Source organism: Pelodiscus sinensis, chromosome 24 (assembly GCF_049634645.1).
Source record: "Pelodiscus sinensis isolate JC-2024 chromosome 24, ASM4963464v1, whole genome shotgun sequence".
Classification (NCBI taxonomy): Eukaryota; Metazoa; Chordata; order Testudines; family Trionychidae; genus Pelodiscus; species Pelodiscus sinensis.
The window spans coordinates 8,043,984-8,070,584 of record NC_134734.1 but is presented as its reverse complement, the minus strand read 5'-3'; the positions used below and the strand labels follow the sequence as shown (position 1 = coordinate 8,070,584).

The following is a 26,601-nucleotide window of genomic DNA, read 5'->3' as shown; positions in this document are numbered from 1 at the left end:
ACCACTGGCACCACCACCGCCATGGGTGAGTTGGGAGGTATCAATGGGGGGCAGGGTTCAGGGCATGGGGCACCGCACAGAGAGCTTGGGAGCCCTAGATTCTTTTCCTGGCTCAGCCACTGACCAGCGCAATGGGGTCCCTGATCTCAGCTGGGGCAGGTGTTTAACTGGAATGTGAAGAAAAATTCTTGGATAGAAACACGTGGCAATCAATTACCATTTCCCTCACGTACTTCAGAGCTGGCTGCACCTCAGCACCGGGCGAGGGGTCCCTGTGTTGACCCCTCCCCGCCCGTGAGGTGGCTGCACTTCAGTGCTGGGGGAGGGGTCCCTGGGTAACTGGCTGTTCTGCCCCAGAAGTGGCTGCATCTCAGTGCTGGGGGAGGGGTACCTGGGTAACTGGCCTCCCCCCCAGAAGTGGCTGCAGCTCAGTGCTGGGGGAGGGGTCCCTGGGTAACTGGCCTCCCACCCCAGAAGTAGCTGCAGCTCAGTGCTGCAGGAGGGGTGCTTGGGTAATTGCCTCCCCCCCAGAAGTGGCTGCAGCTCAGTCCTGGGAGAGGGGTGCCTGGGTAACTGGCCTCCCCCCCCAGAAGTGGCTGCAGCTCAGTGCTGGGGGAGGGGTCCCTGGGTAACTGGCCTCCCACCCCAGAAGTAGCTGCAGCTCAGTGCTGCAGGAGGGGTGCTTGGGTAATTGCCTCCCCCCCAGAAGTGGCTGCAGCTCAGTCCTGGGAGAGGGGTGCCTGGGTAACTGGCCTCCCCCCCAGAAGTGGCTGCAGCTCAGTCCTGGGAGAGGGGTGCCTGGGTAACTGGCCTCCCCCCCAGAAGTGGCTGCAGCTCAGTGCTGGGGGAGGGGTGCCTGTCAGGTTTCTATCCTCAGGAAGCCCCATTTCTCTCTTTGCTCCCCGAAGTTCCAGCCACCACGAGGAAGCCCCTGCAGTGCCAGAATGGGGGGACGTTCCTTGCAAACGTGTGTCACTGCCCAGCCGGCTTCACAGGGGAGCAGTGCAAAACGGTGATGAACAATGTCAACGTTGGTGAGCTGCTCCCACCTCCCCATTGCTCTGGGTCTCCCTGTCAGGCTGGCGTTTTCCTGGGCTTGCGTCCCAAAGCAGCCTGCTGGCTGTGTCGGTGACCCTGGCGACTGTTCCGGGGGGTGTTGCTTTATCTCTCAGCATCGCATTGGAGGTGCAAAAAAGGCTAAATCATCCTGGCGGGGTGAAAGGGGTGGGGGGTTGCTAGTGAGAGGTGGGAGGGGGTTGTCCTGCTCTTTGGGGGCTGGTCCAAGGGGGCAGGGACCAGTTGTTCTCTAGGCCCCCCCCAAAAGGCACCTCAAGGAGCAAGGGGGTTAATCTGGAGCTGGGCAGAGCTCTTGGGGAACTCAGTTCCAAAGCAGGCGCCATGGCAGGCCAGGGTGCCCATTGCTGGAGGGGTTTGGACAAACAGCCATTGGGGCTGAGCTGGGGTTCTGGTCCCGGTCCGGTGCGGGCAGCTGGAATGGGGGTCCCTTCCAGCCTGCTTGGGGCTGCCAACGCCCCCTTGTCTGTCCTGCCTACAGACGTGGTTGTGGCTGAGATCAACATCACTGTAGAGGTGACAACCATGGTCTTCAACCAAAGCATGACAAATCGCTCCTCCCAAGCCTTCATAGAATTCAAGGAAATCTTCATCATCCAGGTGAGGGAGGGAGATGGGGCTGCAGATCTGCCAGGGGCATTAGGATGGGTGGGGGGCATCGATGGAGCTATGGGTGAATAGGGAACTGCCATAGTGGGGTGGAGATGGGGGAGGGGTGATTGTAGGTCTGTGGAGGCAGTGTCCTTTTGCATAGGTCTTCTGGGGGCTTGGGCCTGGTGCAATGCATTATGGGAGGGTTGGGGCTTTGGCTCATGGGGGAGGGGAAGGCCTACCTGCACCAGACCCCAGGTCCTTGGGCTGTGGGAGGACCAAGCCTACCACTGGGGCAGGAGCATCCTGCTGGGTCGGGGGAGCAGGGTCTCTGCAGGGCAGGGGGTAGCGGGGGGCTGTGAAGGGGACCGGGACACCTTGCTGAGCCCAGTGTGTTGCAGATGGCGCCGATGTACAAGCGGATGGTGCCCGGGTTCCAGCGCATCGAGGTGATCCGGCTGAGGTGAGGTGTGGGGCCCAGGCCTGCCGGTGGCAGGGGGGTCATGCAGCAGCCTCCTGACTCCTCTTCTCTCCGTCTCCACCCGCAGCAATGGCAGTGTGGTGGTAGAGCACCGGGTGCTCCTGGACGTGCCCTACGCCAGCTACGCCAGCGCCTACCCCCAGGCCATGGCCAACATCAGTGCCTGGTTCGACATCACCACCTGCATCAATGAGTCGGACACCACCACCCAGGGTCTGTGCTGTGCCCTGCCTGGCCAGCTGGCCTCCCTTTCACGGCCAGTCGGTTCTCTGGGTCGCTGTGAGGTGTCAGCCGCCCCGCAGAGCCTGCATCTGGTCCCTTCCTCACACAGCCCCTCGCGCCCTCCCTGCCACGTTTCCTGCATCGGCCCCGGCACCCTGGGGCCTCCGACCAGCTGTAGGGATCACCATGGACACTGTATCTGTCCCCTCACTGGCCCCACAGATCTTCTAGAGTCTCCCAGGCCTTTGGGTCCCACCAATCTATAGTTCCTGCTCCCTGCTCGGCCTCTGGCACATGTCCAGGGCTCTGGCTGGTTCTGTGCCCCCTCTACACATATGGCCCTTCCTGGGCCCCAACCTCATAGCTACTCGCGCAGCCCTGGGGTCTTTGCCCCCCACCTGCAGGTGGGAAGCGGCCGTGGTCTGTGCCGAGGGCACAACTCACCACCTGGATCTTCTCTTCCAGCTCCGCCTCATGGCTTGTGCTTCAAACCCAACACGACACGTGTCAACGCCCTGGCCCTGCAGACCACAGGTGAGAGGCAGCTTCTGGGAGCCTGGGCAGGGGCGTGGGGGACAATCTGGTCTGACCCTTGGCGTAATTCCTGTTAGAAAAGCCTCCCGCCGCAGCTGTGCCATTGGTGGAGACTCTGCCATGGCCCGGGGGAAATTCATTCCATCACTGGCCAAAGCGCCTGCCTGAGTCCTGGGCACAGAGGAGCAAAACTGGTTTGCAGCGCTTAGAAAGGAAGGTCCCGGTGGGCAGGCTCTCTCCCGACCTCCGCCAGCTCTGGCTCCTGGGCTTATAGATTCCAACACCCAGTGCACTCCAGGCCTGGACTATGGGGCTCCCAGCCATGCTGATGCAGCCTGCTGGCCGGGACAAAAGCACTTGTCCTAAAAAGAACAGGTGGGTGCAGATGTCTGTGATGGGCGGCCAGCTGCAGTGTCTCATCAGAAGCAGACCAGGGAGCATCTGATAACGTGGACATAGGCAGCAAGCTTGAAACGGCTAGGAGGGGAAAGTGCCAGATTAGCCGGTGGAACTCACTGCCACAAGGTCCGCCTGACACCAAGGAGCACTGGCTGGCAAATGGGAACCCCGCCCCATACAAAATGTCACATTGCTTGGGAGGAAGGACATTTGCTGCATGGGGAGGACAGGTGGAGGGTGATATTTTACACAGGGAGGATATGGACACCAGCGTGCAGGAGACTGGGAACGTAACGATTCGCCTGTCTCCGGCATCCTGGGAAGGCCTGTAGCCCTCCTGCCAGCTCCTGGATGTGGCAGTGGGGAGCAGAGTGGCTGGGCCCAGCTGCTCATGAAAGCTCAGCAAGGGCAGAACAGGAGCCCCATGTGTTTTCCTGGAGCCTCCTTGGGGGTGAGGCTGGCCCAGCCAGAGCCGGGGGATGCCCCTGTTGACCTGCTCTGGGCCTGCCTCCCAGGTGTGTGCCAGAACAACTCGAACATCAGCCTGTCCTATGAGAACTACTTCCTGCCCGTCAACGTCTCGGGCCAGCTCATGTGCGTCTCCAATTGCAGCGTCTACCACCCTAACCTCTACACCTGCAGCGGTCGGGGGTACTGCTACATCCAGACGGGGGGCCCCACCTGCTAGTGAGTGTTAACACCTGGGGACACGGGGGGAACCCGGCTGCAGCTGGGGACAGGGACTGAGCCTGGTTCTCGCACCGGGGCACAGGGAGCCATGGCTGGTCTGAATGCCATCAGCTGGAGGGCAAAGCGGGGTCACTGGGGGGAGCGCAGGTCACCCCTGTCTTCAGCATTTGCTCCTGGGAAGCACTGTCCCTGAGACTTGGCACTGAGGCTGGACCCATCTCCTGCTGACCCATCCCCATGCGTCTCACTTCAGAACTTCCCACAACCCCCTAGACATCCCTCCCCCCACCCAGAGCCAGAGAGAGAACCCGGCTCCCAGCCCCCTGCCCTCCCCTCACCTTCCAGAGCTGGACAGAGAACCCAGGCCTCTGGGCTGCCTCGCGCCGCTGACAACCTCCCCATCTCTCGTCAGCTGCCAGAACTCGGACTGGGAGTGGTACGTGGGCAGTCACTGTGAGCAGGCCGTGAGCAAGGTGGGCGTGGCAGTGGGAGTGGCACTTGGCCTGGCCGTGCTGCTGCTGGTGATTCTCATCCTGGCCATCTGTCTGTGCTGGCGTCGGCACGGGAGTGGCAAGCACAGGTACGGGGTGGGCGGGGACTGGGGCACAAAGGGGTGGGATTTCCACCCTCCCAGGCAGGGGGCTGTCTGACCTGCTCTGACAATCCGCCACGGACGGCAGTTCCTCCCTGAGCAATTCATCCCAGTGCTACCGCCCTGGCAGCACGTTTTCCTAATGTCCAACCTAAACTGCCCCTGCTGCTGTTTGAGCCCCTTGCTTCTCATGCCCTCCTGAGCTGTGAGGGAGAACAACGTACCTCCCTCGCTGGCCAGAGCTCCGGGTCGCTCACTCCGGTGGGTTTCTGCCCTGGCTCTCCTCTGAACCCTCTCAGTTTGAGAACTGCGGGCACCAGGACAAGATATGGGATCCCGCCGTGGGCACAGGCGCACCAGGCACCGAGGGGAGAGCACCACTTGGCTGCTCCTCAGTGGAAGCCTCAGAAAAGTCCCTGAACTGAAAATTCCCCTCCCCCAATTTGTAAAATTCATCCCCCCAACAGGAGCATGGGAAAAGACTGAAGGTCAGGGAGGGGTCTGGTGTTTCAAGTGGTAATAGAATATGTTTCTGGGGGCACCAGTGAGAGGGTCAAATCAGGGCAAATTGCTTAGAGACAGGGCAACAACCCCATGGCTGGGGGCGAAGGGGGGGGGGAGGAACCGATAAGGCACCAAACCAGCCACCCAGAGCACTTCTGTTCACCACACTGGCCAGCAAGGAGCCACACAAGCAACCCCCTTAGACACCCAGCTTCTGTGCCACCAGCAGCACCGCGCCTTCCCCAGGCTGCGAAACCCATCGCACTAAAGCCCAACAGGATCCCAAGGCACCAGCCACATCCCAGGTCCATTTATATCTCAACTCTCACCCAAAGAGCAGGCTACACTGATCCTCTGGCATCAGACGGCTAAAGGCTTATTCATAGACAGGCAGAAAGAAAAGGCTGAAAGTAGAATTGTTGAAGGGCTCGAGTTACATTCGCCGCTTGCACAGTTCTTGGTGCAGGTTTTAGCAGAGATGGAATCATCTGCTGTTTTACAAGAAGTCTCTGGGATACGCTCCGTTAGGATGGATCAACAGTCCTTTCCTGCGTCAGCTCCCAGCAGGGATCCTGCGAAGGTGATTAGCTGCAGTGAGTCACGTGACCAGTCACTGTCCATGCCTGACTCAGGCCTTAGCAGCCATCACTCATGGGCTCGTGTGATGGACCGGGCCGGGTCTGGACACTGCTGAGGGCGTCCGCTCAGGGCAAATTACTCAAATTCAGGCTCCTTACAGCCTCCAGACTGGAGACCTTCCCAAATAGGCCACAAACCAGTCCCACGGAGCACTTCAGCTGCCTGCCTGGCCAGCCAGAAGCCTCACAAGCAAAACCCCTCTGAAACCCCAGCAATATCCGTGCACCAGATGGCCCCAGGCCTTCCTACAAGTGAGGGGTCTTAGAGCCCAATCTTACCTACCCTGAACAAGTTCTGTCCGGTTCCAAGAAACCAGCCACAGATCCCAGGTCAATGTACCCTCTGGAACTTACCCACAAATCATGCTAAGCCAATCCTTTAGAATCTAACATCTAAAGGTTTACTACCAGAAAGAAAAGTGCCAGGCTGAGGTTGTTAAAGTATCATATATTACATGCATTGAATCTCCCAGTTCTTGATGCAGGCTTGCAGCAGAGATCTTATACCTGTTGGCTTAAAAGTTCTTGGTGTACATCCTACATCAGGATGGGTTCACAGTTCTTTTCGGCTCCTTAATCCCTGCACTCTTGCCTCTGGGATGAAGAGCTGAGCTGAGCACCCCGATGGAGTCGGCCACATGGCCAACGTATACCCCTCCCTGGCTTCTTCCAAGCTGGAGGGAATCACATGGTCACAGGCCAGGCATCCAGGTTCTCTCTTAGGTGGGTCTCTGGTACTTTGTCAGCCGACGGTCAGGGCAGTGTGTGTGTGAGTGTGTGTTTCTGAGAAAAGGTTTAACGTTCGTGTCTTTACTGCTAGGACAAGGGTCCCATCGCAGAGGGTGGCCAGCAGGCCAACAGACGCTTTGCTATATAGGAAGAGCTTATTATACTTTAGATTTTAGCTGCTAGAACACAGGGGTTCCTTCGCAGCGGGCAGCCTAGGAAAGGCTGAAAAGGTGCTTTAACGGATATTGTCACTTGGGAGTGACACAGATCTAAACGTCTAAGCTCTCCTTATGTTTGTCTTTTTATGACCGGCTGAAGTTCTTTTAAATTGTGCTTGGTTCTATTATAGCAACTGAAGGAGTCAGGTTAAAGCTTAAACAGTTACAGGTTTATTAAAGAAGCTTATAAATCATATGGTTACAATGGTTATTACTTTATTTCTTAAATGCTAGCAAATATATATATATAGGTCTTAAAAATGATCACAGGAAAAAGGTAAAGATAGAAAATAGAAATAATGGTACTAAGTGACAGCTTAATCTTTAAAGAGCTCTAACACTATGTATATATATACTTAAACAAAGGACTACATTCAGGTACAATTTTTACCCCTTTCTGTGCCTCTCGACTCCAGCGTGTCAGGCCAGGGCCGGTCTCTCAATTCCTAGGAAAGACGAATACGAGGTGGGCGTCCCCTCTGGAACCTCGGGAGATCAAACACCTAACTTGACCAGCAGATAGATGGTAGATTGACACTCAGAGAAAATATGCTGCTGGACCCATCTTTATACCCTTGGGGGCCCGTATCCTCTTTCGTATCTAAGAGGCTAAATTGTACTGGTCTGTTCTGTGGCGCTAGTTCTTACAAGCAAGTTTCAAGTTAATTTACACTTGCAAGAGAGATAACTAAATTGTGTGTACTAGACATTTTTTTACTGGGCGAGAGATTCCTCCCCCCGCGGATGGATGTGTGTTCATATCAATATGGGTTTGAGTCAAGGGCACTCCTTGGCAGCCTCTTGGTCAGCAATTGGCGTATCTCTGTTTACAGCCATTCATGGTCACAGCAGCTTGGGCCTTCTGCTCTGTATGCCCTGTATGCTCCAGGCAAGCAAAAATGGATGTTACAAGGGGGGTTCCTGTCTGGCTACATTCTACCCTCTGATACGACACACTACATACTAGGATACAAGATGGCGGTGATACTAGCACCTCTTGCTTACTTTGGGGGAATCTAGAAGTGCCTGATGGCTGGAATAGAAGGTTCAGGATCTAGGAATTGGCTAGGGTCCTTTCCTAGTGCTGTATATTGAATGTGCACAAAAAAGGTACCTGCATTAACTAGGCATTGCACAATACATAGGGTTATGCAGAAAATGATTACAACAATTACAGTGGTTAGAGCAGTGGTTATAACAGAGTGTAGAAAAGGAGTTAGGGAAAATCTCAGCTGTTGGGCTAACCAATTTAGCCATGAGATGTTTACATTCTTAGTTACAGCGTGTCTTACCTCATACAGTCTGTTGCTACTTCTTTTGCTTTTTTCCAAAGTTATTTTGAGGATTGCGGTGGTCGCTGTCATCGAACTACACCGGTCTCCATTGGAAGATGTCGCTCTTGTTCCACTAGTTGTTTTGGGCTGAGAGGGACAAACTTGGTTTTTAGTCTAGTAGAGGAGTCAAGTAAGGTGTTTTGGTACAGCAGTAGCAGTTGGGATGAGGAAGAAGACCATGGCGAGTTGGAGTACTATGTCTTGCTTCAGCTTAGATTTTTTTTTCTATAGTTCAGTCTATAACAACAGCGATTGCAAGCGCTGCAACAGCAAGCGGTATATATACAAAAAGTTCATGATGGTTTTCTGGATCCACACCAGCACTGGGAGGGATACATCCCACTGGAGCACTGTTCAGGGCTATTGCCTCAGTTTCCTGTAATAAAACAAAAAGTTCGCTAGTCTTGGATACAATCCAAGCCTCAGTAATGGTTATTGGTGTTAGCCCAGCGTCTGCAGTGGTCTAGACTCCTTTTCTTTTGTAGGAGTGCAGTACGCGGGTTTGCATTCTTAAACTGGGGTGTTTGATTACTACATTGTCTCTAGGTGCATATTTAGAATCTTTGAGTGGCACAGTGTGGCTAGGAGAGGTTCTCCTTGTAGGGAAGAAATCTCTTACTGATCGGACTGCCCGTAGGGGTTTGCCGATTATTTAATCTTTGCTCTATAGTATTTAATCTGTTTTCTCATTTGCTATTTGTGGGCCTTTGGGTCCTCATGGATTCTTTACTTCCCCACTCCTATAGGTAGGCACGGGGGAGATGGGGACTCACCACTATAAGGGCTGGGTGGTCAAAGCTATCTTATTCTTCAATACTGGCTTTCTAATACTTTTAATTTAGTTCTGTTAATTAACAATCTAATTAATCTCTGGTCTAAATATCTGGTTAGGTTTAGTGAAATGGACACAGAGCTGGACAGATCTTTCAAACTATTCAGGATCAATCGGTTGGCTTGGCTGGTGTCTAGGCTTTTACGGGCACTGGATATTACTGCATTTACCAGCCTGGATTCTATACAATTTCTGGCCTATGACATAAGTGTTGCTGACAGAGTTTCTAGGCCCAAACTAATCTGCGATGGTATCTGCTAAGCCCCGACGTTGCTTAATTAGGCACTTGCTAATTTGATTAGCCAGTCTAGCACACAGCTGGTCTATACCAGTGTGGAACATCACTAAGGTAAGGACTAGTGACAGTTGTCCTGGTTCTGGGACAGGGGTCTGTTCAGGGCATAATGCACAATTGGGAGGCTTTATTTTGTCTTCAAGGACTTGGTTAATAATACGGCAAGTTAGCAATGGCTATTATTTAACAAATGACAGCCATGCCTCAGGGATTACCTTTGTTTGAGCTTTAAGTGGTAAGCTTCAGTGGGAGTCAGTAGGTATAACTTCAGTGGCCTAATGTCAATGTTTAGCTTCTTTCTTACAATATTCTATACAAACTTTAACTCAGAGGACTGTGTAGTCTTTGTCCTCGTAGTGTTCATGTTGTTACAATAAACAAAATAATTCTGTGTGAATGAGGGGCAGCTTAAGGCCGTGTATTTTTTATTGCTATTAGCGTGTATTTTTCTTATGTATGTGACTTGAAGGAGGTTACGTTGACTAGAGTCACTGTTTCTCTTATAGGACTAAGCATGGTTCACAGATGTTTAATTGTTAACTCATGCAATTCTATAATTCTTGAGGCTTTTTAAGGCATCAGGCACTAATGAGTAGCAGGTTAAGTAGCTGTTATTGCAATGGTGAGGTTACTAGTTTCTTCATTGTTGTGGGCATCTTTACTTAAATATGCTGATGTCTTACTTGCTCGTGTTGTTTCTTATAGATTTTTTATTATCTTTGGCGCTCTAGAGCTATTAAAGCAAAACTAATCTGGTGGGGGAGAGGGCTGGTACTTTACTCTCAGTCTTCTGTTCACGTGATGCACTCTTTGCTTCTTTCCAGTTTCTTCTTTATTTACTTGTGGAGACATTGTTAACATTCTTTTAGCCTAAACAATTACTAAACTATCATCTTTTCACTAAAGTTTAAAGTTGCTAATTGATTGGGCCTAATTATTAATTTTGTTGGTTTAAATTCATGCTTCTGCTTTACTTAAAGTATCTTTTCATTAAAACAATATCTTACACACAACAATATTTGCAATTCGTATTACAATTAAGACACACAAGACAAACTTGGACAGAACACAAACTTATTGTGTCATGACACAGAACTATGGTTTTTGTTGTTGTTGTTTGTTGTTTTTCTTCAGCTGGCACTAGCGCTTTCTGATGATCTGAAAGACAAGAAAACATCTCTACCCCTATTGGGGTGGCTTATTATAACTTAAAATACTGCTTAAGATCTGTTAGGGGAACCTATTACACCTAGTTCCTTAACACTTCTTTGGGCGAGTGAGCTACAATTTTCTTAGAACAAGGGCGTTTTTTCAGTACTCGTGACTTTCCACTCTTAAGAATTACTTCTGAGTTACTAGCCTTCCTTAACAGTGGCATGCTTCAGTTTCTCTCTTGTACTACAGATTAGGCTTAATGTGTCAGGCTATAATGCTTTTCTTTAGCACGAGGTGTTGGTTGGCCAGTTACTGTTCTTGCAAGCAAAAAGCTTTTATTTTCTTAAAAAGAATCATATGTACAATGTTACAGGCTTACTTATGAGGGACAGTTAGTTTCACACCTCTTCAGAACAGAAAGGCAGTCTGCACTCACTTACAACTTTGGATCTGAGAGCAAGCTAAAAGTGTTATCAACTCAGCTTGGAACATAGACACAGTGAAGTTTTAGAGTTTGGATTTTTAAAACAATAATTTGGTTTCTTAGAGAGCAAATTTAACCTTAAAAGTTGAATGCTTAACACAAGCACTAACTAATTTGTGCCTTGTCTGTTTGCAATTTTAAGCAAGAGGACATTATCTAAAACAAAAAAAACTAGTTCATTTGAAACTTACAAAATAAAGTTACAATATATAGAGCTTATTTTTTTATGCAGTTAACTAATTAAGTTTCAGTAAAATACTTAATTTTTTTTGCAGATTTAACAAAAGTGTCTGTAGACAAATGTTTACATTTGATTGTTTCTTTGCCTAGATGGTTTGTACAGTGCTTAAGAAAGAGGCTGCAAAGAAACGAGGTGTCATTTTTAAAGCAGGTTTTCTTTCACATATTACAACAATCGCTTAATTCCTTCTACACTCCCTCGGAGTTCACTTTTTACCTTCACATGCTTTTTCTTCTTATGATACATCCTGATTTCTGCTAAATGACTTTTTTCAATGACACAGGTTTGTTCAGTATCAATTCGGTAAGGAGGGTGGGCTTAATGATTAGTCTTTCACACCTTCTGGTTCTTTTCAATAGGTAAATATGACTGTGTGTTATTGCAGTCAGCTATTACTAATTTTAAACTTCTTAGCGTAGGGTTTTCATAACATCTATGCTGCAGCAGAGTCTGTGGTGTAAATAGAGTGCTCATCTTTGGACAGTCATTTTTTTTTTGGGCTATTCTTGGTGGCAACTCTTTTCTTTCTAATATGGGCTTAATGATTGGGAGAGGAGTGTGAAGTGTTATGGCTTGAGCTTGGGTTAGCTCCTCTGTTTCTTTTAGTGCTGTGTAGGCTGCCAGAAGCACTTTTCATAAAGCGTGTAATTTAACTGTGACCCTTGCCATAACTTTGAGCCAAACTGTATGGGGCGGCGGGGTACAGTTTCTCTTTCTTGCCATAAGGCATAGGACATCTTTGTGTTTCTTACAGTAAGGTACAAATGAAATGGGACCCATTAGGGTAAATCGAACCTATAGACTGATAAGTGCGTATCTCGTTATTAGCTGTCTTTCAGAGCTTCCTCATGAGGGGGGGGCTCATTCCCATCGAGCATGCTTCCTGAGCAAATTATACGGGGAGTAGGTAAAAATTAAGATTCCCCATTTTTCCAGATCTTTAATTAGTTCACAGACTGGAGCCATAGGTTCGGCTGGAATGCTGTACTGTTTTATCTTGGTTACAGTGGAAGGCGGGAGAGCGGGGGCTTGAGCCAGCAACGTTCTAAAACCAGCTCCAAAAGCTCATTTTTCTCCATTAATTACTTTCTGCTTCCCCTCTCTAGCCTCAGGAGGAGCCGTTCTTGTAGGTGCTCCATGTCCTTATTTAGGGTTTGCACCCGGGTATCCAGGTTCTGGCATTGCTCCAAGAGTTCATATCTCTCTCTCTGCACCCTTATCAGCTCTGTTTCTAAGTTCCAGTAGCTAGTGCAGGCTGCTTGCCACACACCCTTTAACAGCCAGATGCAAGCGCCTTTCCCTCACATCTCTTTATCCCACTTAGGGTTGCCCCATCCCTCTCGGGCAAACTCCTTTTCTATACAGCTAAAATCCATGTCAATCGTGACTGGCTTCATGCTGCTGTATTTGAACCAATAGCACAATCCTGCCGACTACGCCAATTCTGTCAGCCGACGGTCAGGGCAGTGTGTGTGTGTGTGTGTGTTTCTGAGAGGGGGTTTAACGTTCATGTCTTTACTGCTAGGACAGGGGTCCCATCGCAGAGGGTGGCCAGCAGGCCAACAGACGCTTTGCTATATAGGAAGAGCTTATTATACTTTAGATTTTAGCTGCTAGAACACAGGGGTTCCTTCGCAGCGGGCAGCCTAGGAAAGGCTGAAAAGGTGCTTTAACGGATATTGTCACTTGGGAGTGACACAGATCTAAACGTCTAAGCTCTCCTTATGTTTGTCTTTTTATGACCGGCTGAAGTTCTTTTAAATTGTGCTTGGTTCTATTATAGCAACTGAAGGAGTCAGGTTAAAGCTTAAACAGTTACAGGTTTATTAAAGAAGCTTATAAATCATATGGTTACAATGGTTATTACTTTATTTCTTAAATGCTAGCAAATATATATATATAGGTCTTAAAAATGATCACAGGAAAAAGGTAAAGATAGAAAATAGAAATAATGGTACTAAGTGACAGCTTAATCTTTAAAGAGCTCTAACACTATGTATATATATACTTAAGCAAAGGACTACATTCAGGTACAATTTTTACCCCTTTCTGTGCCTCTCGACTCCAGCGTTTCAGGCCAGGGCCGGTCTCTTAATTCCTAGGAAAGACGAATACAAGGTGGGCGTCCCCTCTGGAACCTCGGGAGATCAAACACCTAACCCGACCAGCAGATAGATGGCAGATTGACACTCAGAGAAAATATGCTGCTGGACCCATCTTAATACCCTTGGGGGCCCGTATCCTCTTTCTTATCTAAGATGCCGAATTGTACTGGTCTGTTCTGTGGCGCTAGTTCTTACAAGCAAGTTTCAAGTTAATTTACACTTGCAAGAGAGATAACTAAATTGTGTGTACTAGACATTTTTTTACTGGGCGAGAGATTCCTCCCCCCGCGGATGGATGTGTGTTCGTATCAATATGGGCTTGAGTCAAGGGCACTCCTTGGCAGCCTCTTGGTCAGCAATTGGCGTATCTCTGTTTACAGCCATTCATGGTCACAGCAGCTTGGGCCTTCTGCTCTGTGTGCCCTGTATGCTCCAGGCAAGCAAAAATGGATGTTACAAGGGGGGTTCCTGTCTGGCTACATACTTAAGAGACCTATTGTTTGAAGCAGCCTTGCTCATTCACATGTCCATAGGCTGAGCTGCCTTGCCCATTGCTCAAACAAATACAGAGAAACTCTCAGTATCCACACAGAGTATACACTTATAACTTCACACACAGACAATATACAATTACACGAATAGAATCAGTATAAGATAAGCTTTCATTAGATACCTCGCATAGCCCCCTTTGTACTAACTTTTGGGGCAAGCACCCCCCATGGGTGCAGCAGTGACCTGGCTGCTCCCCTTAAAATCCTGTAATGTGACTGCTGGTCTGAACCTTCACAGGGAAGCTCATCTGCCGTGGATCGGCACCAGCCAAGGCCTGTTGCCTGTGAAATCCTGCTAGTCACTTGACTAACAGTCTTCTCACAATAGGCTGGCCCAGCCCCCTGCAGATATCTCCCGGAAGCAAACCTTTGCAATACACGCACAGAGCTGATACTCAGAACTTCACATGCAAATATGATTCCTGCATATGCATAGAGTCAGTAGATACCTCATTGGCCCACTCTCTGCCAGGGTTGGTGCAAACATAGAAAGATGCTTTGTATATTCACATCAGAATCCAGTAAGGTCACACAGGTGAGCCCGGGATGTCCGTTGCCTTGAAAGCCAGGGAGGCAGGTGTGTCAAGACCTCACCCTGATCTCTCATGTCTAGGGCAGGGAATCAACTTTTCCCGCCAGGGCGGGGATAGCCGGGGGGAGAGGGGGTGAAGTGTTCAGAGTGATGTCACTGAGAATTCCTGCATCCATCACACCCAGGGGCCAGGCACGGGTCTGACCCCAGCCTCCCACCCTGGGCAGCCAGGCCTGAGAGAGGTGAACTCAAGTCCAGTGCCCTTTATGGCACGCCTTCCAGGGCAGCCCCGCAGCCTCATGCTTATCCCAGGGGGTGAGATTGGCTGGCCTGGGCTAGACAGATATGCAGATGCATGAATTTTAATCTCTCCCCCTCCCCTTCCTCTACCATGGTCAGGTAGGGAAGGGTGTCACAGAAGGGGAAACTGAGGCACATGGCGGGAGGAGGGATTTACCTGGAGCCAGGAAGCTGCCTGAAGCTCAGGACTCCTGAGTTCTCTCCCCAGTTCTGGTGCTGATCGCGTGGGGTGGGTCTGGAGGGCGGATCCTTTCCATGCCCCAGGCCAGGTGAGGGCAGCAGCAAGCCCAGCATGGGCCGAGCTGCAGTGGGTTTGGGCGCTGGAGAATATGGAGCATGGGGGGAGATGGCAGCAGGCAGGCGGCATGTGACGGGCAGCCTGGCTGCTCTCTCTGCAGCGTGGCGGACCTGGAGGAGAGGCAGGAGAAGTGGTTCGAGAACATGGAGTGGGAGTGGACTGCGCCCCACCAGGGCACTGCCACCGGGACAGGTAAGGGGGTGGGGAGCCATCTCCCCAGCTCCGGGCTTGACCTCAGCCGCCCTGGTCTGCCCTGGCCTGCCCTGGGGTCCAGCCTGGATGCAGGCGGGTTGGCTGCCAGCTCTGGGGCATAAGGGGCTGGAGCTCTGGGCTGGGCTGGAGCCCAGGACACTGGCCAGCAGGTCCCTGGCCAGAGAGGTGCTGGGGCTGACACTGCTACAGAGGCCCCATCAAAGGCATCAAGGGGTGGGGCTGGGAAAGAGAGGCAGGAGGGGAGCATGCAGTGTGGCGACAGGGAGGCCAGTGGGGGCAGAGGAAAGGGGGTGCAGTGCGGGTGGGGGCACACAGGGTATGGGGCAGGGAAGGAGGGTGGGGGCAGAGGAGGGTGCAGTGGGGTGGGGGTGCACAGGGTGGAAACAGGGGAGGAGACTGAGGTAGTGGGGGGGTGCAGTAGGGATGGGGATGCACAGAGTGGTGACAGGGGAGAGGGGCAGGGAAAGAGGGAGTGCAGTGGGGTGGGGGTGCGCAGGGTGGAAACAGGGGAGGAGACTGGGGTAGTGGGGGGGTGCAGTAGGGATGGGGATGCACAGAGTGGTGACAGGGTAGGGGGTGGGGACGAGGGGGTGCAGTGGGGTGGGGGTGCGCAGGGTGTGGGGACAGGGTAGGGGGTGGGGACGAGGGGGTGCAGTGGGGTGGGGGTGCGCAGGGTGTGGGGACAGGGTAGGGGGTGGGGACGAGGGGGTGCAGTGGGGTGGGGGTGTGCAGGGTGTGGGGACAGGGTAGGGGGTGGGGACGAGGGGGTGCAGTGGGGTGGGGGTGCGCAGGGTGTGGGGACAGGGTAGGGGGTGGGGACGAGGGGGTGCAGTTGGGTGGGGTGCGCAGGGTGTGGGGACAGGGTAGGGGTGGGGACGAGGGGGTGCAGTGGGGGTGTGGGTGCACAGGGTGGGGACAGGCAGGTGCAGGGTCACAAGGCCAAGTGCTGCCTTCCACTTGATAGCAGAGGAAACTCGCCCCTGGATGGCAGCTGCTCACCCCACTCGGGCGTCTCTTGCAGGGAGTGAAGGCGGCAGCAGCAGCCAAAGATCCTCCTCCTCCTTCCGGCCTTCCCTGGACAAAGTGGACACGTCCCTGCAGGTGCCTGGCCAGTGGCAGGGCTGGGGGAGCTCAGGGCTGGGCTGCCAGGGGCTGTGGGTCGGGAGTGAGGGGCACCGGCAGGGTTGGGGGAGCAGGGGCTGTGGGGCAGGAGGGAGGGACGTTGCCTGACCCCTGCTGGCTGTTCCCAGATGCGAATCGCCCGGCCCCAGGTGACCCGGCTCTGAGTCCCGGCAGCTGGTCTGGCTGATCACGTCCGGCACTGACCCAGCCGCCGCAGCTGTTGGACAAGGCGGCTCCCCGGGACCCTGCGCCTGCCAGTGACACTCAGCCCCCCAGGGGGAGCGGATGTGGCCGACCCTGGACTGGCTGCTGTTGAGCTCTTGGGGACTGGCTGGCACGAAGCTGGTGGTGGTGGCTTTGGGCACTGTGGGGCAGCAGCGGGCAGCAACCCCGCCCCCGAGCTGTGCCTGCATCTGGGGTCCCTTCCTCTTTGGCAGCCCCGCACAGGGCGGTGTTCCGGGCTGGGGCGGGCCAGCAGTCGGAGAGGAAGAATGGGCCAGCGGGAGAGGCATAGGTTGGTCCTGGGCCCCTCTGCCGGCGATTCGGGGGGCTGTTTAGTTCCAATTGTTTCCTTTGCCCTGAGCAAACAGCAGCGGAATGGGGGCAGGAGAAAGGGGGCTGTGTTCCCAGGGGCCACAGGAAGGATGTGGGACTCAGGCCGGGGGCGGGGGCAGGGACCGCAGATGTCATGCTGGAGCAAGGCAAAAGGCATTGGCTGGGGCCATTGCTCAGCAGGGGGACCCTTAGATCAGTTTCCCCCCCCCCCACATGGGGGATATCTCTCCTTGTGACCTCGCCCCCAGGATTTAGCTCCCCGCCAGCCCCTGGGGCTGAAATAATGTAAGTGTAAGAAATTAAACTCTGCTGCTGTGATTTGGGGGGGGAAGGGGGGAATAAAGTGAGAAAAGGCCAAGCGGGAGCTGTTTCCGTGCACGGGGAATGGGGGTCTGGTTGGAATGTGGGCGCTTGTTGCTTACGGTGCCCCAGCAAGGATCTGTGTCTCCAGCCACGTCCCCCTGTGCCTGGCAGACTTGCGGGGGTGACAGCTCCAGATGCAGGGGTCTGGTCTTTGGCAGTGTAACCCTCCCGCCCAAACTGACTCATCCCAGCATGGCGTGCGGCTCCTGTACCCACACCTGGCTGCTGGCACTGCCACGGGGGCATCTCTCTCCCAGGACCTGGGTGGGGACGGGTTGGCCCAATCTGCCCAGGCTGGCCCAGTGATGGCTAAGCACCTGTCACGGGGTCACATGTTCCTGCCATTGTGGCATGTGACGGCAGCCAAACAGAGGCAGGGCAGATAGCAGAGCCCGGGTCATGTGGAGAAAAACAAGCGTGTGGAGAGAGCAAGAAGGGGGGCAGGGGCGCGGGAGGTGGGTGCGGCGCGATGGCAAACACCGAGTGAATCACCGCCGTGACCCTGACGTGCTACCTTGGCATGGTCCCACCACCTGCCCCGTCCTCTGTGCCCAGCTGCGGTGGGTTCCCAGGCTCTGCCTGCCCAGAGCCTGGCAGGGAGCCAGCATCACGTCAATATTTAACGAGGGCCAACGGCTGATCAGCCAAACACGAAAGGCGGAGGATGTCTTCCTGGCCAGTAGAGGCGGGGCCGTGAAAGCAGAGCCTGGCATGCTTGCCCACTCTGTTTTGAAGGGACACCTGTGGATCGCATTGCCGTAAGGGGGATACCCAGCCCCTCTGGGAGATGCTGAACCCAGAACAAGGGGCAGGGCATGATGCACTGGTGTGGTCCGGGGCCAGCTGGGCGAATTCTCTGGCCAGGGCCCAAACCATGAATGAGTTAATTCCTGGCTTGAGCTGCTCTCTGACTCAGAGACCAGAGTGAGACCTGATTCTCCTGCTTGCTCCAGAAGCACCTGGGTGTTGCAGAGGCCGTGTCCAGGGGTCCAGCAGCCCATGTCCTGGGTGGTGAAGGGGCGGGTCCAGGCAGTGTACAATGACCAGGGCAGTCCGGCTGCTCTGACACCACTGGGTTTGACCAGCCCTCCCGAAGTGGGAGTGTGGTCGCTACCAGCGGTAGTAGGGCCGTTATCCCTCACGCATGCCTGGTGCGAAAGAGGTGCGTCCGTCGTACGTCTCACGGGGCTGGGATGATGACAAGCAGCAGGGCTGGTCCCTCCTGCGTCACAGTCAGCATCCCAGTGGTCATGACCCCAGAGGCTGGACTTTGAGCCCGGGCGGGGCGGAAGAGCAGCCAGAAATGGCTGTGAAGATGCTCCTGACCCAGCCCGCCCTCCCGGACGCAAGCTGCTCGCAGGGCAGACCTTGGCCTGCTTTATGACCCGCTGATAACCTGGCTGCCGATAAGGGCCCGGCTAACTAGGCGTGAAGGATCCAGCAACTCCACAGCATCTGAAGGGTTCCCCACCCTCCCCACTGCCATGGCAACAGGCCACAAACAGTCACAAAGCACATCCTACGGCACCAAGCGCAGTCCAAAGATCCCCCAAAAGCCCGGCCAGCGTGTGGAGCAGCAGCTGGTGGGTCCCCCAAAGATCCAGCTGAGGCCTCCCCTGTGCTGAGCAGAGCAGCGCGCTCGGTGCCCGGCAGCCCATTCTCTGGGCAATGCCCCCACAAAGAGAGTCGCTTTTAGCTGGCACGTGTCACCTTGTTAACCAAGCTCCATCTGTGCCCCCAGCAAACTGCACCCGCCTGGCCCAGGAGCCCCGGCCTGCAGCCACACTGGGTCTCTCTGAATTTCATTGGCTTCATTTCACACCAGTTCCCCAATTCATCTGCATACATGGGAATGAACAAATAAACCCCCTGCGCTAACAAATCCCCAGGCACCCACCCACCCACCCATCCCCCCACCCACCCATCCCTCCCCCCTCCCTCCCTCCCTCCCTCCACCCACCCATCCATCCATCTCCCCAAAACTCCCTCCCTCCCTCCCTCCCCCCACCCATCCATCCCTCCCCCCTCCCTCCCTCCATCCACCCACCCACCTATCCCCCCTCCCTCCCTCCATCCGCCCACCCACCCATCTCCCCAAAACTCCCTCCCTCCCTCCCTCCACCCACCCATCCATCCCTCCCCCCTCTCTCCCTCCACCCATCCATCCCTCCCCCCTCCTCCCCCCTCCCTCTCTCCATCCCTCCATCCACCCATCCCTTCCTCCCTCCCCCCTCCCTCTCTTCCTCCATCCACCCACCCATCCCTCCCTCCCTCCCCCCTCTTTCCCTCCCTCCATCTACCCATCTATCCCTGCCTCCCCCCTCCCTTCCTTGCTCCCTCCCTTCCTCTACCTATGCTTCCCCCTCCCTCCCTCCTTCCATCCGTCCATCCCTCCCTCCCTCCCTCCCTCCCTCCCTCCCTCTCCCCACCCCCCTTCATCTATCCCTACACACATCTATCTATCTATCTATCTATCTATCTATCTATCTATCTATCTATCTATCTATCTATCTATCTATCTCTGTCTGTCCCCAACACACCCTGTTTTTCTTGCTGTCTGTGCGTTCCATCTGCTGCAACTCCTTCCTGGGCGTTCTCCAGCTGCATTCCCCCTACAATACTCATCTTGCCCTTTGGTTGGGTGCATCTGTTGATGGTCCTGGCCCTGTGTCTGGAATACCGTGAGGGCGGTCACAAACTCCAGTCAGAGGGACAAAGTTCTGGGTTGGGCCGCTGATATTCTCGGAGTCTTGCTGTCTCAGTTCAGTTCCCATGCAGCTGTGAACGGGCGAGGGCTGATCCGCTCTACACTGGCACTCATCCCGCCCGTGCCATCTTCTCACTGTGTGCCCCAGGCAGGAGCTAGGGGTCCCCGCAGCCAGGCCTGAGCCCAGCTGCGTTGCTTTCGGGGACCACACCAAAGACTGCTGCAGGGAAGGATGAAGAAATTTACTGCGCTTCTGCTCCTCTTCCACTTTGCCTGCTCGGGCATCGCCCTAGGTGAGTCGTGGGGCTGGGCTCTGCTGGGCCGACTGAATGTGCTTTGGCTGCCTGTTTCAGGATGGGGACCCCATGGGGTTGGGTGCTGTGGGGGGAGGTCCCCTCAGAGTTGCATGGCCCCCTCAGAGGATGCCCTGCCTTTCCTGGATTTGGGCATGACCTTGGGCTACTCCCAGATCTCAGCCCCTCACAGGGTCTCCCCATCTTCTGCCAGCCCAGATGTGGTCCCCGGTGCGGGTTCGCCCCTCCGCCTGTTGGGTTCCGTCCACCAGTCCCCTCCCTGCCATCGACGCTTTCCTAGGCTCCCAGCTCCTGAGACCAGACGGGGTCACTGTGACTGTGTAGTGTGACCTGCCCCCGAGCCATTCTTGGAGCAAAGCTGCTAGAGAAACAGCCAGCACTGGATTTAACAAGTGTTCTGGGTGGAGAACAGACCTTGAGCACCGGCCACTGTTCAAAGCAAACACCTTTTCAGGCTGTAGGATGTTCCCAGCTTCACCTCCCGCCCCTGGGCCAGGTTAGACCTGCCTGAGCCAGACCAGAGAGTCCCTTGTGAAAGGTGTGTCCCCCCCCCAGGTTTCATGTCACTCCTCACTTTCTCTGTGCCAAGCTACCTCAATGGTCCTCCTTGCATCTCTGGCTGCTCGGCCAGCTTTCTAGTCTTGCTTATGCTCTTCAGTTCTCTGCCCCCTCAGCTTTAATCTCGACCCTGCTGGAACCAGAGCAGATCCCCACCGCCAGGTAAATGAAGAGACAAAAGCACCTCTCTGCTTCTAGGGGCAGTTCCTCATTAAACAGACAGGACCTCATTAGCCTTTTTGGCTGCAGCATCATGCGGGGAGCTCACGGTTACCCAAGATCTTTCCTAGCAGAGCCCCTGCTCATTTTCTGTATTTTGCCAGGTTGTTTGTCCCTGGGTAGCTACATTTACATTTCTCCCAGTCACATTTGGCTGGCTTGTGCCAACTTTACAAGGTGGCCAAGAGTGCTTTGGATCAGTACTCTTTATCAGTTCCCGCCACCTCAAGTTTCAGGTCATCTGCCAATTTTCTCAGTGGGGATTTTAGGGTTTCTTCCAGGTCATTGAATTATAGAATCATAGAATTCTAGAACTGGAAGGGACCAAGACAGTTTCCTGTCCCCAAAGCAAGACCACACACCATCTAGATCATCCCGACTAGATGTCTGTCCAACCTGCTCTTAAATATCTCCAGAGATATTGCTGGTCATCCAGTTCTTAACGACTCAGTTCTGTAACCGATGACTTGTGGTTGGTCCTAGAGAGACATGTGACTGTGCCACTTGCTACTGGAATCCATCTTGATCCTGGTATTTTTCCATGAGTCTGGGCAGTGCTGAACAAAGGTCTCCTGCCCTTGGGAAAAGTCTATTTAAGCAATGGGAAGCCATCAGCCTTTGGAAACCATAGAACACTAGAACTGGAAGGGGCCTGTTGTATCATGCAAGCGAGGTCGTATCAAACTTCAACAGGTCTTTATTTACCAAAGGTGAAACCTCTTTACAAAGCTGCTGCTGCTCCCCTCTGTAGCTCTCACTCAGGCCTGGCCCATCTCCTCCCCCCTCCTTCCTGTTTCCTGTGCTTCCAGATTCCCAACAGCCAGTGCTCCCAGTTCTAATAACTACAAGCAGCATCTAAAACACCAAAGGACCATGAGAGGTCATCGAGCCCAGTCCCCTGCCTTCATGGAAGGCCCAAGCACCATCTAGACCAGTGGTCCCCTACGCGGTGCCCACGGGCACCATGGCGCCCGCCAGGCCATTTCTGTGAGCCCGCCGAGTGATCGGGGCTGGCCCCATCCCGGGCGCGTGGTACATGGGCTGTGCTGGCATGGGCGTCCCTGCCCCTGGGCACGCGGCACAGGCAATTTATTCCAGTGTTTAACCACCCTGACAGGCAGGGATTTTTTCCTATTGCCCAACCTAAACCTCCCTTGCTGCAATTTAAGCCCATTGCTTCTTGTCCTAACCTCAGAGGCCAAGCAGAACAATTTTTCTCCCTCCTCCTCATCACACCCTTTTAGGTACTTGAAAACTTCTATAATGTCTCCTCTAAGTCTTCTCTTTTCCAAACTACACAAACCCAGTTCTTCCAGTCTTCTCTCATAGATCATTTTTTCAAGACCTTTCATCATTCTTGTTGCTCTTCTCTGGACCCTCTCCAGTTTCTCCACATCTTTCTTGAAATGTGATGCCCAGAACTGGACACACTACTCCAACTGAGGCCTAATCAGAGCACAGTAGAACATAAGAATTACTTCTTGTGTCTTGCTCACAACACTCCTGATAATGCAGCACAGAATCATGTTTGCTTGTTTCAGAATAGAGTCACACTGTTGACTCATATTTAACTTGTGGTCCCCTAGATATCTTTCTGAAGTACTCCTTCCTACACAGTTGCTTCCCAGTCTGTATGTGTGAAACTGATTGTTGCTTCTTCAGTGGAACACTTTGAATTTGTCCTTCCTAAACTTCATCCTATTTACCTCAGATCATTTCTCCAGTTTATCCAGATCATTTTGAATTTTGACCCTGTCCTCTAGAGCACTTGCAACCCTTCCCACCTTGGTATCATCTGCAAACTTAATAAGCATACTCTCTATACCAGGCATGTCAAACTCGAAGCCGACTGAGGGTCGCACAAACGAAAACTGATAGCTTTCAGAACCACCTAGGGTTCCCAGATAGTTTGTGAAGAAGAAGAAAAAAAACAACAATCATTTTAAGTGCCAGGCAGAAGGCACCAATACCGGACACCTGGCAACCCTGGGACCACCTAAGGGTGTGTCTAAACTCCGTTGACGGAGCCATGCAGATGAGGCAGGATGACAAAGGGAAATGAAGCAGCGATTTAAATAATCACCGCTTCATTTAAATCAAAATGGGCGCCGTGCTGTGCCGATCAGCTGTTTGTTGGCACAGCGCAACATTCTAGATGGGGATCTGCCAACCCCAGAACCCTTCGTCGGCAGATCCTTTATGTCTCGTGAGGGGCACAGCACTCATCTGAGCGCCACGGCGGGAGGGGAAGGGGGGGCGGGGCACTGACGTACATGACCAGGGGGCGGGTCCGTGTACGTCAGAGTTACAGACTCACAGACATTGGGCTACTATATATATGATTTTAAATTAATTTTACATATTTTTTAATTTAAATATACATTTAAGGTACATTTAAATTTTGTATATGATACATAACTTGTTTTGTTGAAATAAAAACAAGTATAGACCATGGTTAATCAAATAGAACAGGCTTTTGATAAATTTTAGATACTTCATAAGTTTGAGATTTTGCGTAAAGATACAATTATCTATGTAATTGCAAAAAATTGACATATTTATTGATATAAAATTAATATACATTTTGTGATTTTATTTGGGAATAAATTAATAAAAAACAAAATAACCCCATCCTTTCCTCCAGAGCCAGGCACTTCCATACTCCCATTCTAACTCAATCCCTGTCTACTCCCCCAGAGCCAGGCCCCCTCCATCTAATGCCTCCCCCGCTTCCCCAGAGCCAAGCACTCTCAGCTCCCCAACCTAATGCCTCTACCCTCCCCCATAACCAGGTACTCCCAGCCCCCCCCCAACCTAATACCTGGGTCCTGGAGTCGACATTGCCGTCTGAGGAACTGGGGTGGTGTGAGCACAGTGGTCAGCTATGAGCACCTGTTGATGAGCTCAGCGCAGAGCGCCCAGTCGGCCATGAGCGTGTGCGCAGAGCAGCCTGGCCGGTTGAGTGGCCAGCAGGCCGCACTTCATTCTTTTATAAAAATGTTCTGGTGGGCCACAAAAAATTTTGATTGGGTCACATGCAGCCCCCCAAACGCCAGTTTGACATGCCATGCCTGCTCTATGACATCATCTAAATTGTTGATGAAGATATTGAACAAAATCAGTCCCACAACTGCCCCTGCAGAACCCCACTTGTTATGTCCTTCTGGCATGACTGTGAACCATTAATAACTACTCTCGGAGGGTATGTCTACACTACCCCGCTAGTTCGAACTAGCGGGGTAATGTAGGCATACCGCACTTGCAAATGAAGCCCGGGATTTGAATTTCCCGGGCTTCATTTGCATAAGCGGGGCGCCGCCATTTTTAAATCCCCGCTGCTTCGAACCCCGTGCAGCGCGGCTACACGGGGCTCGAACTAGGTAGTTCGGACTAGGGTGCCTATTCCGAACTACCGGTACACCTCATTTCACGAGGAGTAACGGTAGTTCGGAATAGGAACCTAGTCCGAACTACCTAGTTCGAGCCCCGTGTAGCCGCGCTGCACGGGGTTCGAAGCAGCGGGGATTTAAAAATGGCGGCTCCCCGCTTATGCAAATGAAGCCCGGGAAATTCAAATCCCGGGCTTCATTTGCAAGTGCGGTATGCCTACATTACCCTCCTAGTTCGAACTAGGAGGATAGTGTAGACATACCCTGAGAACGGTTATCCAGCCAGTTATGCAACATATTCTTATGTTCTTATGTTCACCTTATATTGCCCCATCGGGGTTGCATTTCCCTAGCTTATTGATAAGAAGATCACGTGAAACTGTATCAAACGCATTGCTAAAGTCTAGGTATATCACATCCACCTCTTCTCCCTTATTCACAAGACTCGTTATCCTATCAAAGAAAGCTATCAGATTGGTTTGACACGATTTGTTCTTTACAAATCCATGCTGGCTGTTACCTATCACCTTATTATCTTAATTATGTGTTCTATTATCATTCCTGGCACAGATGGTAAGCTAACTGGTCTGTAGTTTCTTGAGTTGTTCTTATTTCCCTTTGTGTAGCTGGGCACTAGATTTGCCCTTTTCCAGTCTCTTCTGGAATCTCTCCCGACTTCCATGACTTTTCAAAGCTGATAGCTAAAGGCTCAGATACCTCCTCTATCACCTCCTTGAGTATTCTAGGATGCATTTCATCAGGTCCTGGTGACTTGCAGACATCTGACTTCTCTGGGTAATTGACTTTTAAATCTACCCCATTTCTACTAGCACTCACTATGTTAGGCATCCAGTCACTACCTGCCTTGTTGGTGAAAACCAAGAAGTTGTTGAGGGAGATGTTGAAGAGAGTAGGGCCTATGACTGCAGTAGAAACACACCTGTTTGCTGACCATTCCCAGTTCCATTCAGAGACCAATCAATTCAGTGGTACAGAAACATTTTTAACAGTGGAGGTGCTGAAATTCAGCCCCTTTACTCCTATCCACCCCCACCTCCATCATCTGAAGCCAGGAGCAGCCGGGACCAGCGTTCCCTGTAAGCTGGGCGCTTGTTTAGTGCTCAGGAGAGAGTCAAATGCCACCCAGCTGATTAGCAGAGTTCCCACTGCTAGGTTTGTGTTTCTCCCGGTGGTGCACATTCACATATGCCTCAGTGTACATAAAAATTTATTTTACATAAAAACATAAGAATGGCCGTACTGGGTCAGACCAAAGGTCCATCAAGCCCAGTAGCCTGTCTCCTGACAGTGGCCAGCACCAAGTGCCCCGGAGAGGGTGGACCGAAGACAATGATCAAGCGATTTGTCTCCTGCCATCCCTCTCCAGCCTCTGACAAACAGAGGCCAGGGACACCATTCCTACCCCCTGGCTAATAGCCTTTTATGGACCTAACCTCCATGAAATTATCTAGCTTCTCTTTAAACTCTGTTATCGTTCTAGCTTTCACAGTCTGCTCTGGCAAGGAGTTCCACAGGTTGACTATGTGCTGTGTGAAGAAAAACTTTTGCTTATTAGTTTTAAACCTGCTCCCCATTAACTTCATTTGGTGTCCTCTAGTCCTTATATGATGGGAACTAATGAAGAACTTTTCTTTATTCACCCTCTCCACACCACTCATGATTTTATAGACCTCTATCATATCCCCCCTCAGTCTCCTCTTTTCCAAACTGAAAAGTCCCAGTTGCTTTAGCCTCTCCTCATATGGGACCTGTTCCAAACCCCTGATCATTTTAGTTGCCCTTTTCTGAACCCTTTCCAAGGCCAAAATATCTTTTTTGAGATGTGGAGACCACATCTGTACACAGTATTCAAGATGTGGACGTACCATAGTTTTATACAGGGGCAGTAAGATATTCTGTGTCTTATTTTCTATCCCTTTCTTAATAATTCCTAACATTCTTTTTGCCCGCCGCTGCACACTGTGTGGATGTTTTCAGAGAACTGTCCACGATAACTCCAAGATCTCTTTCCTGATTTGTCGTAGCTGAATTAGCCCCCATCATATTATATGTATAGTTGGGGTTATTTTTTCCAATGTGCATTACTTTACACTTATCCACATTAAACTTTATTTGCCATTTTGTTGCCCAATCACTCAGTTTGGTGAGATCTTCTTGGAGTCCCTCACAGTCTGCTTCTGTCTTGACTATCCTAAACAGTTTGGTATCATCCGCAAACTTTACCACCTCACTGCTTACCTCTTTCTCCAGATCATTTATGAATAAGTTGAAAAGGATTGGTCCCAGGACTGACCCTTGGGAGACACCACTAGTAACCCCTCTCCATTCTGAAAATTTATGA

At 52.1% G+C, this 26,601-nt stretch overlaps 1 non-coding gene across 1 annotated transcript; it reads left to right on the top strand.

Annotated features, from left to right (window-relative positions):
* Nucleotides 1–4,414: 4,414 nt before the first annotated feature.
* On the top strand, nucleotides 4,415–16,159 carry LOC102461797 (uncharacterized). The gene is made up of 3 exons (XR_012897444.1): nucleotides 4,415–4,571; nucleotides 14,900–14,991; nucleotides 16,034–16,159. It is a non-coding gene; the product is annotated as an uncharacterized LOC102461797 (transcript).
* Nucleotides 16,160–26,601: the final 10,442 nt, after the last annotated feature.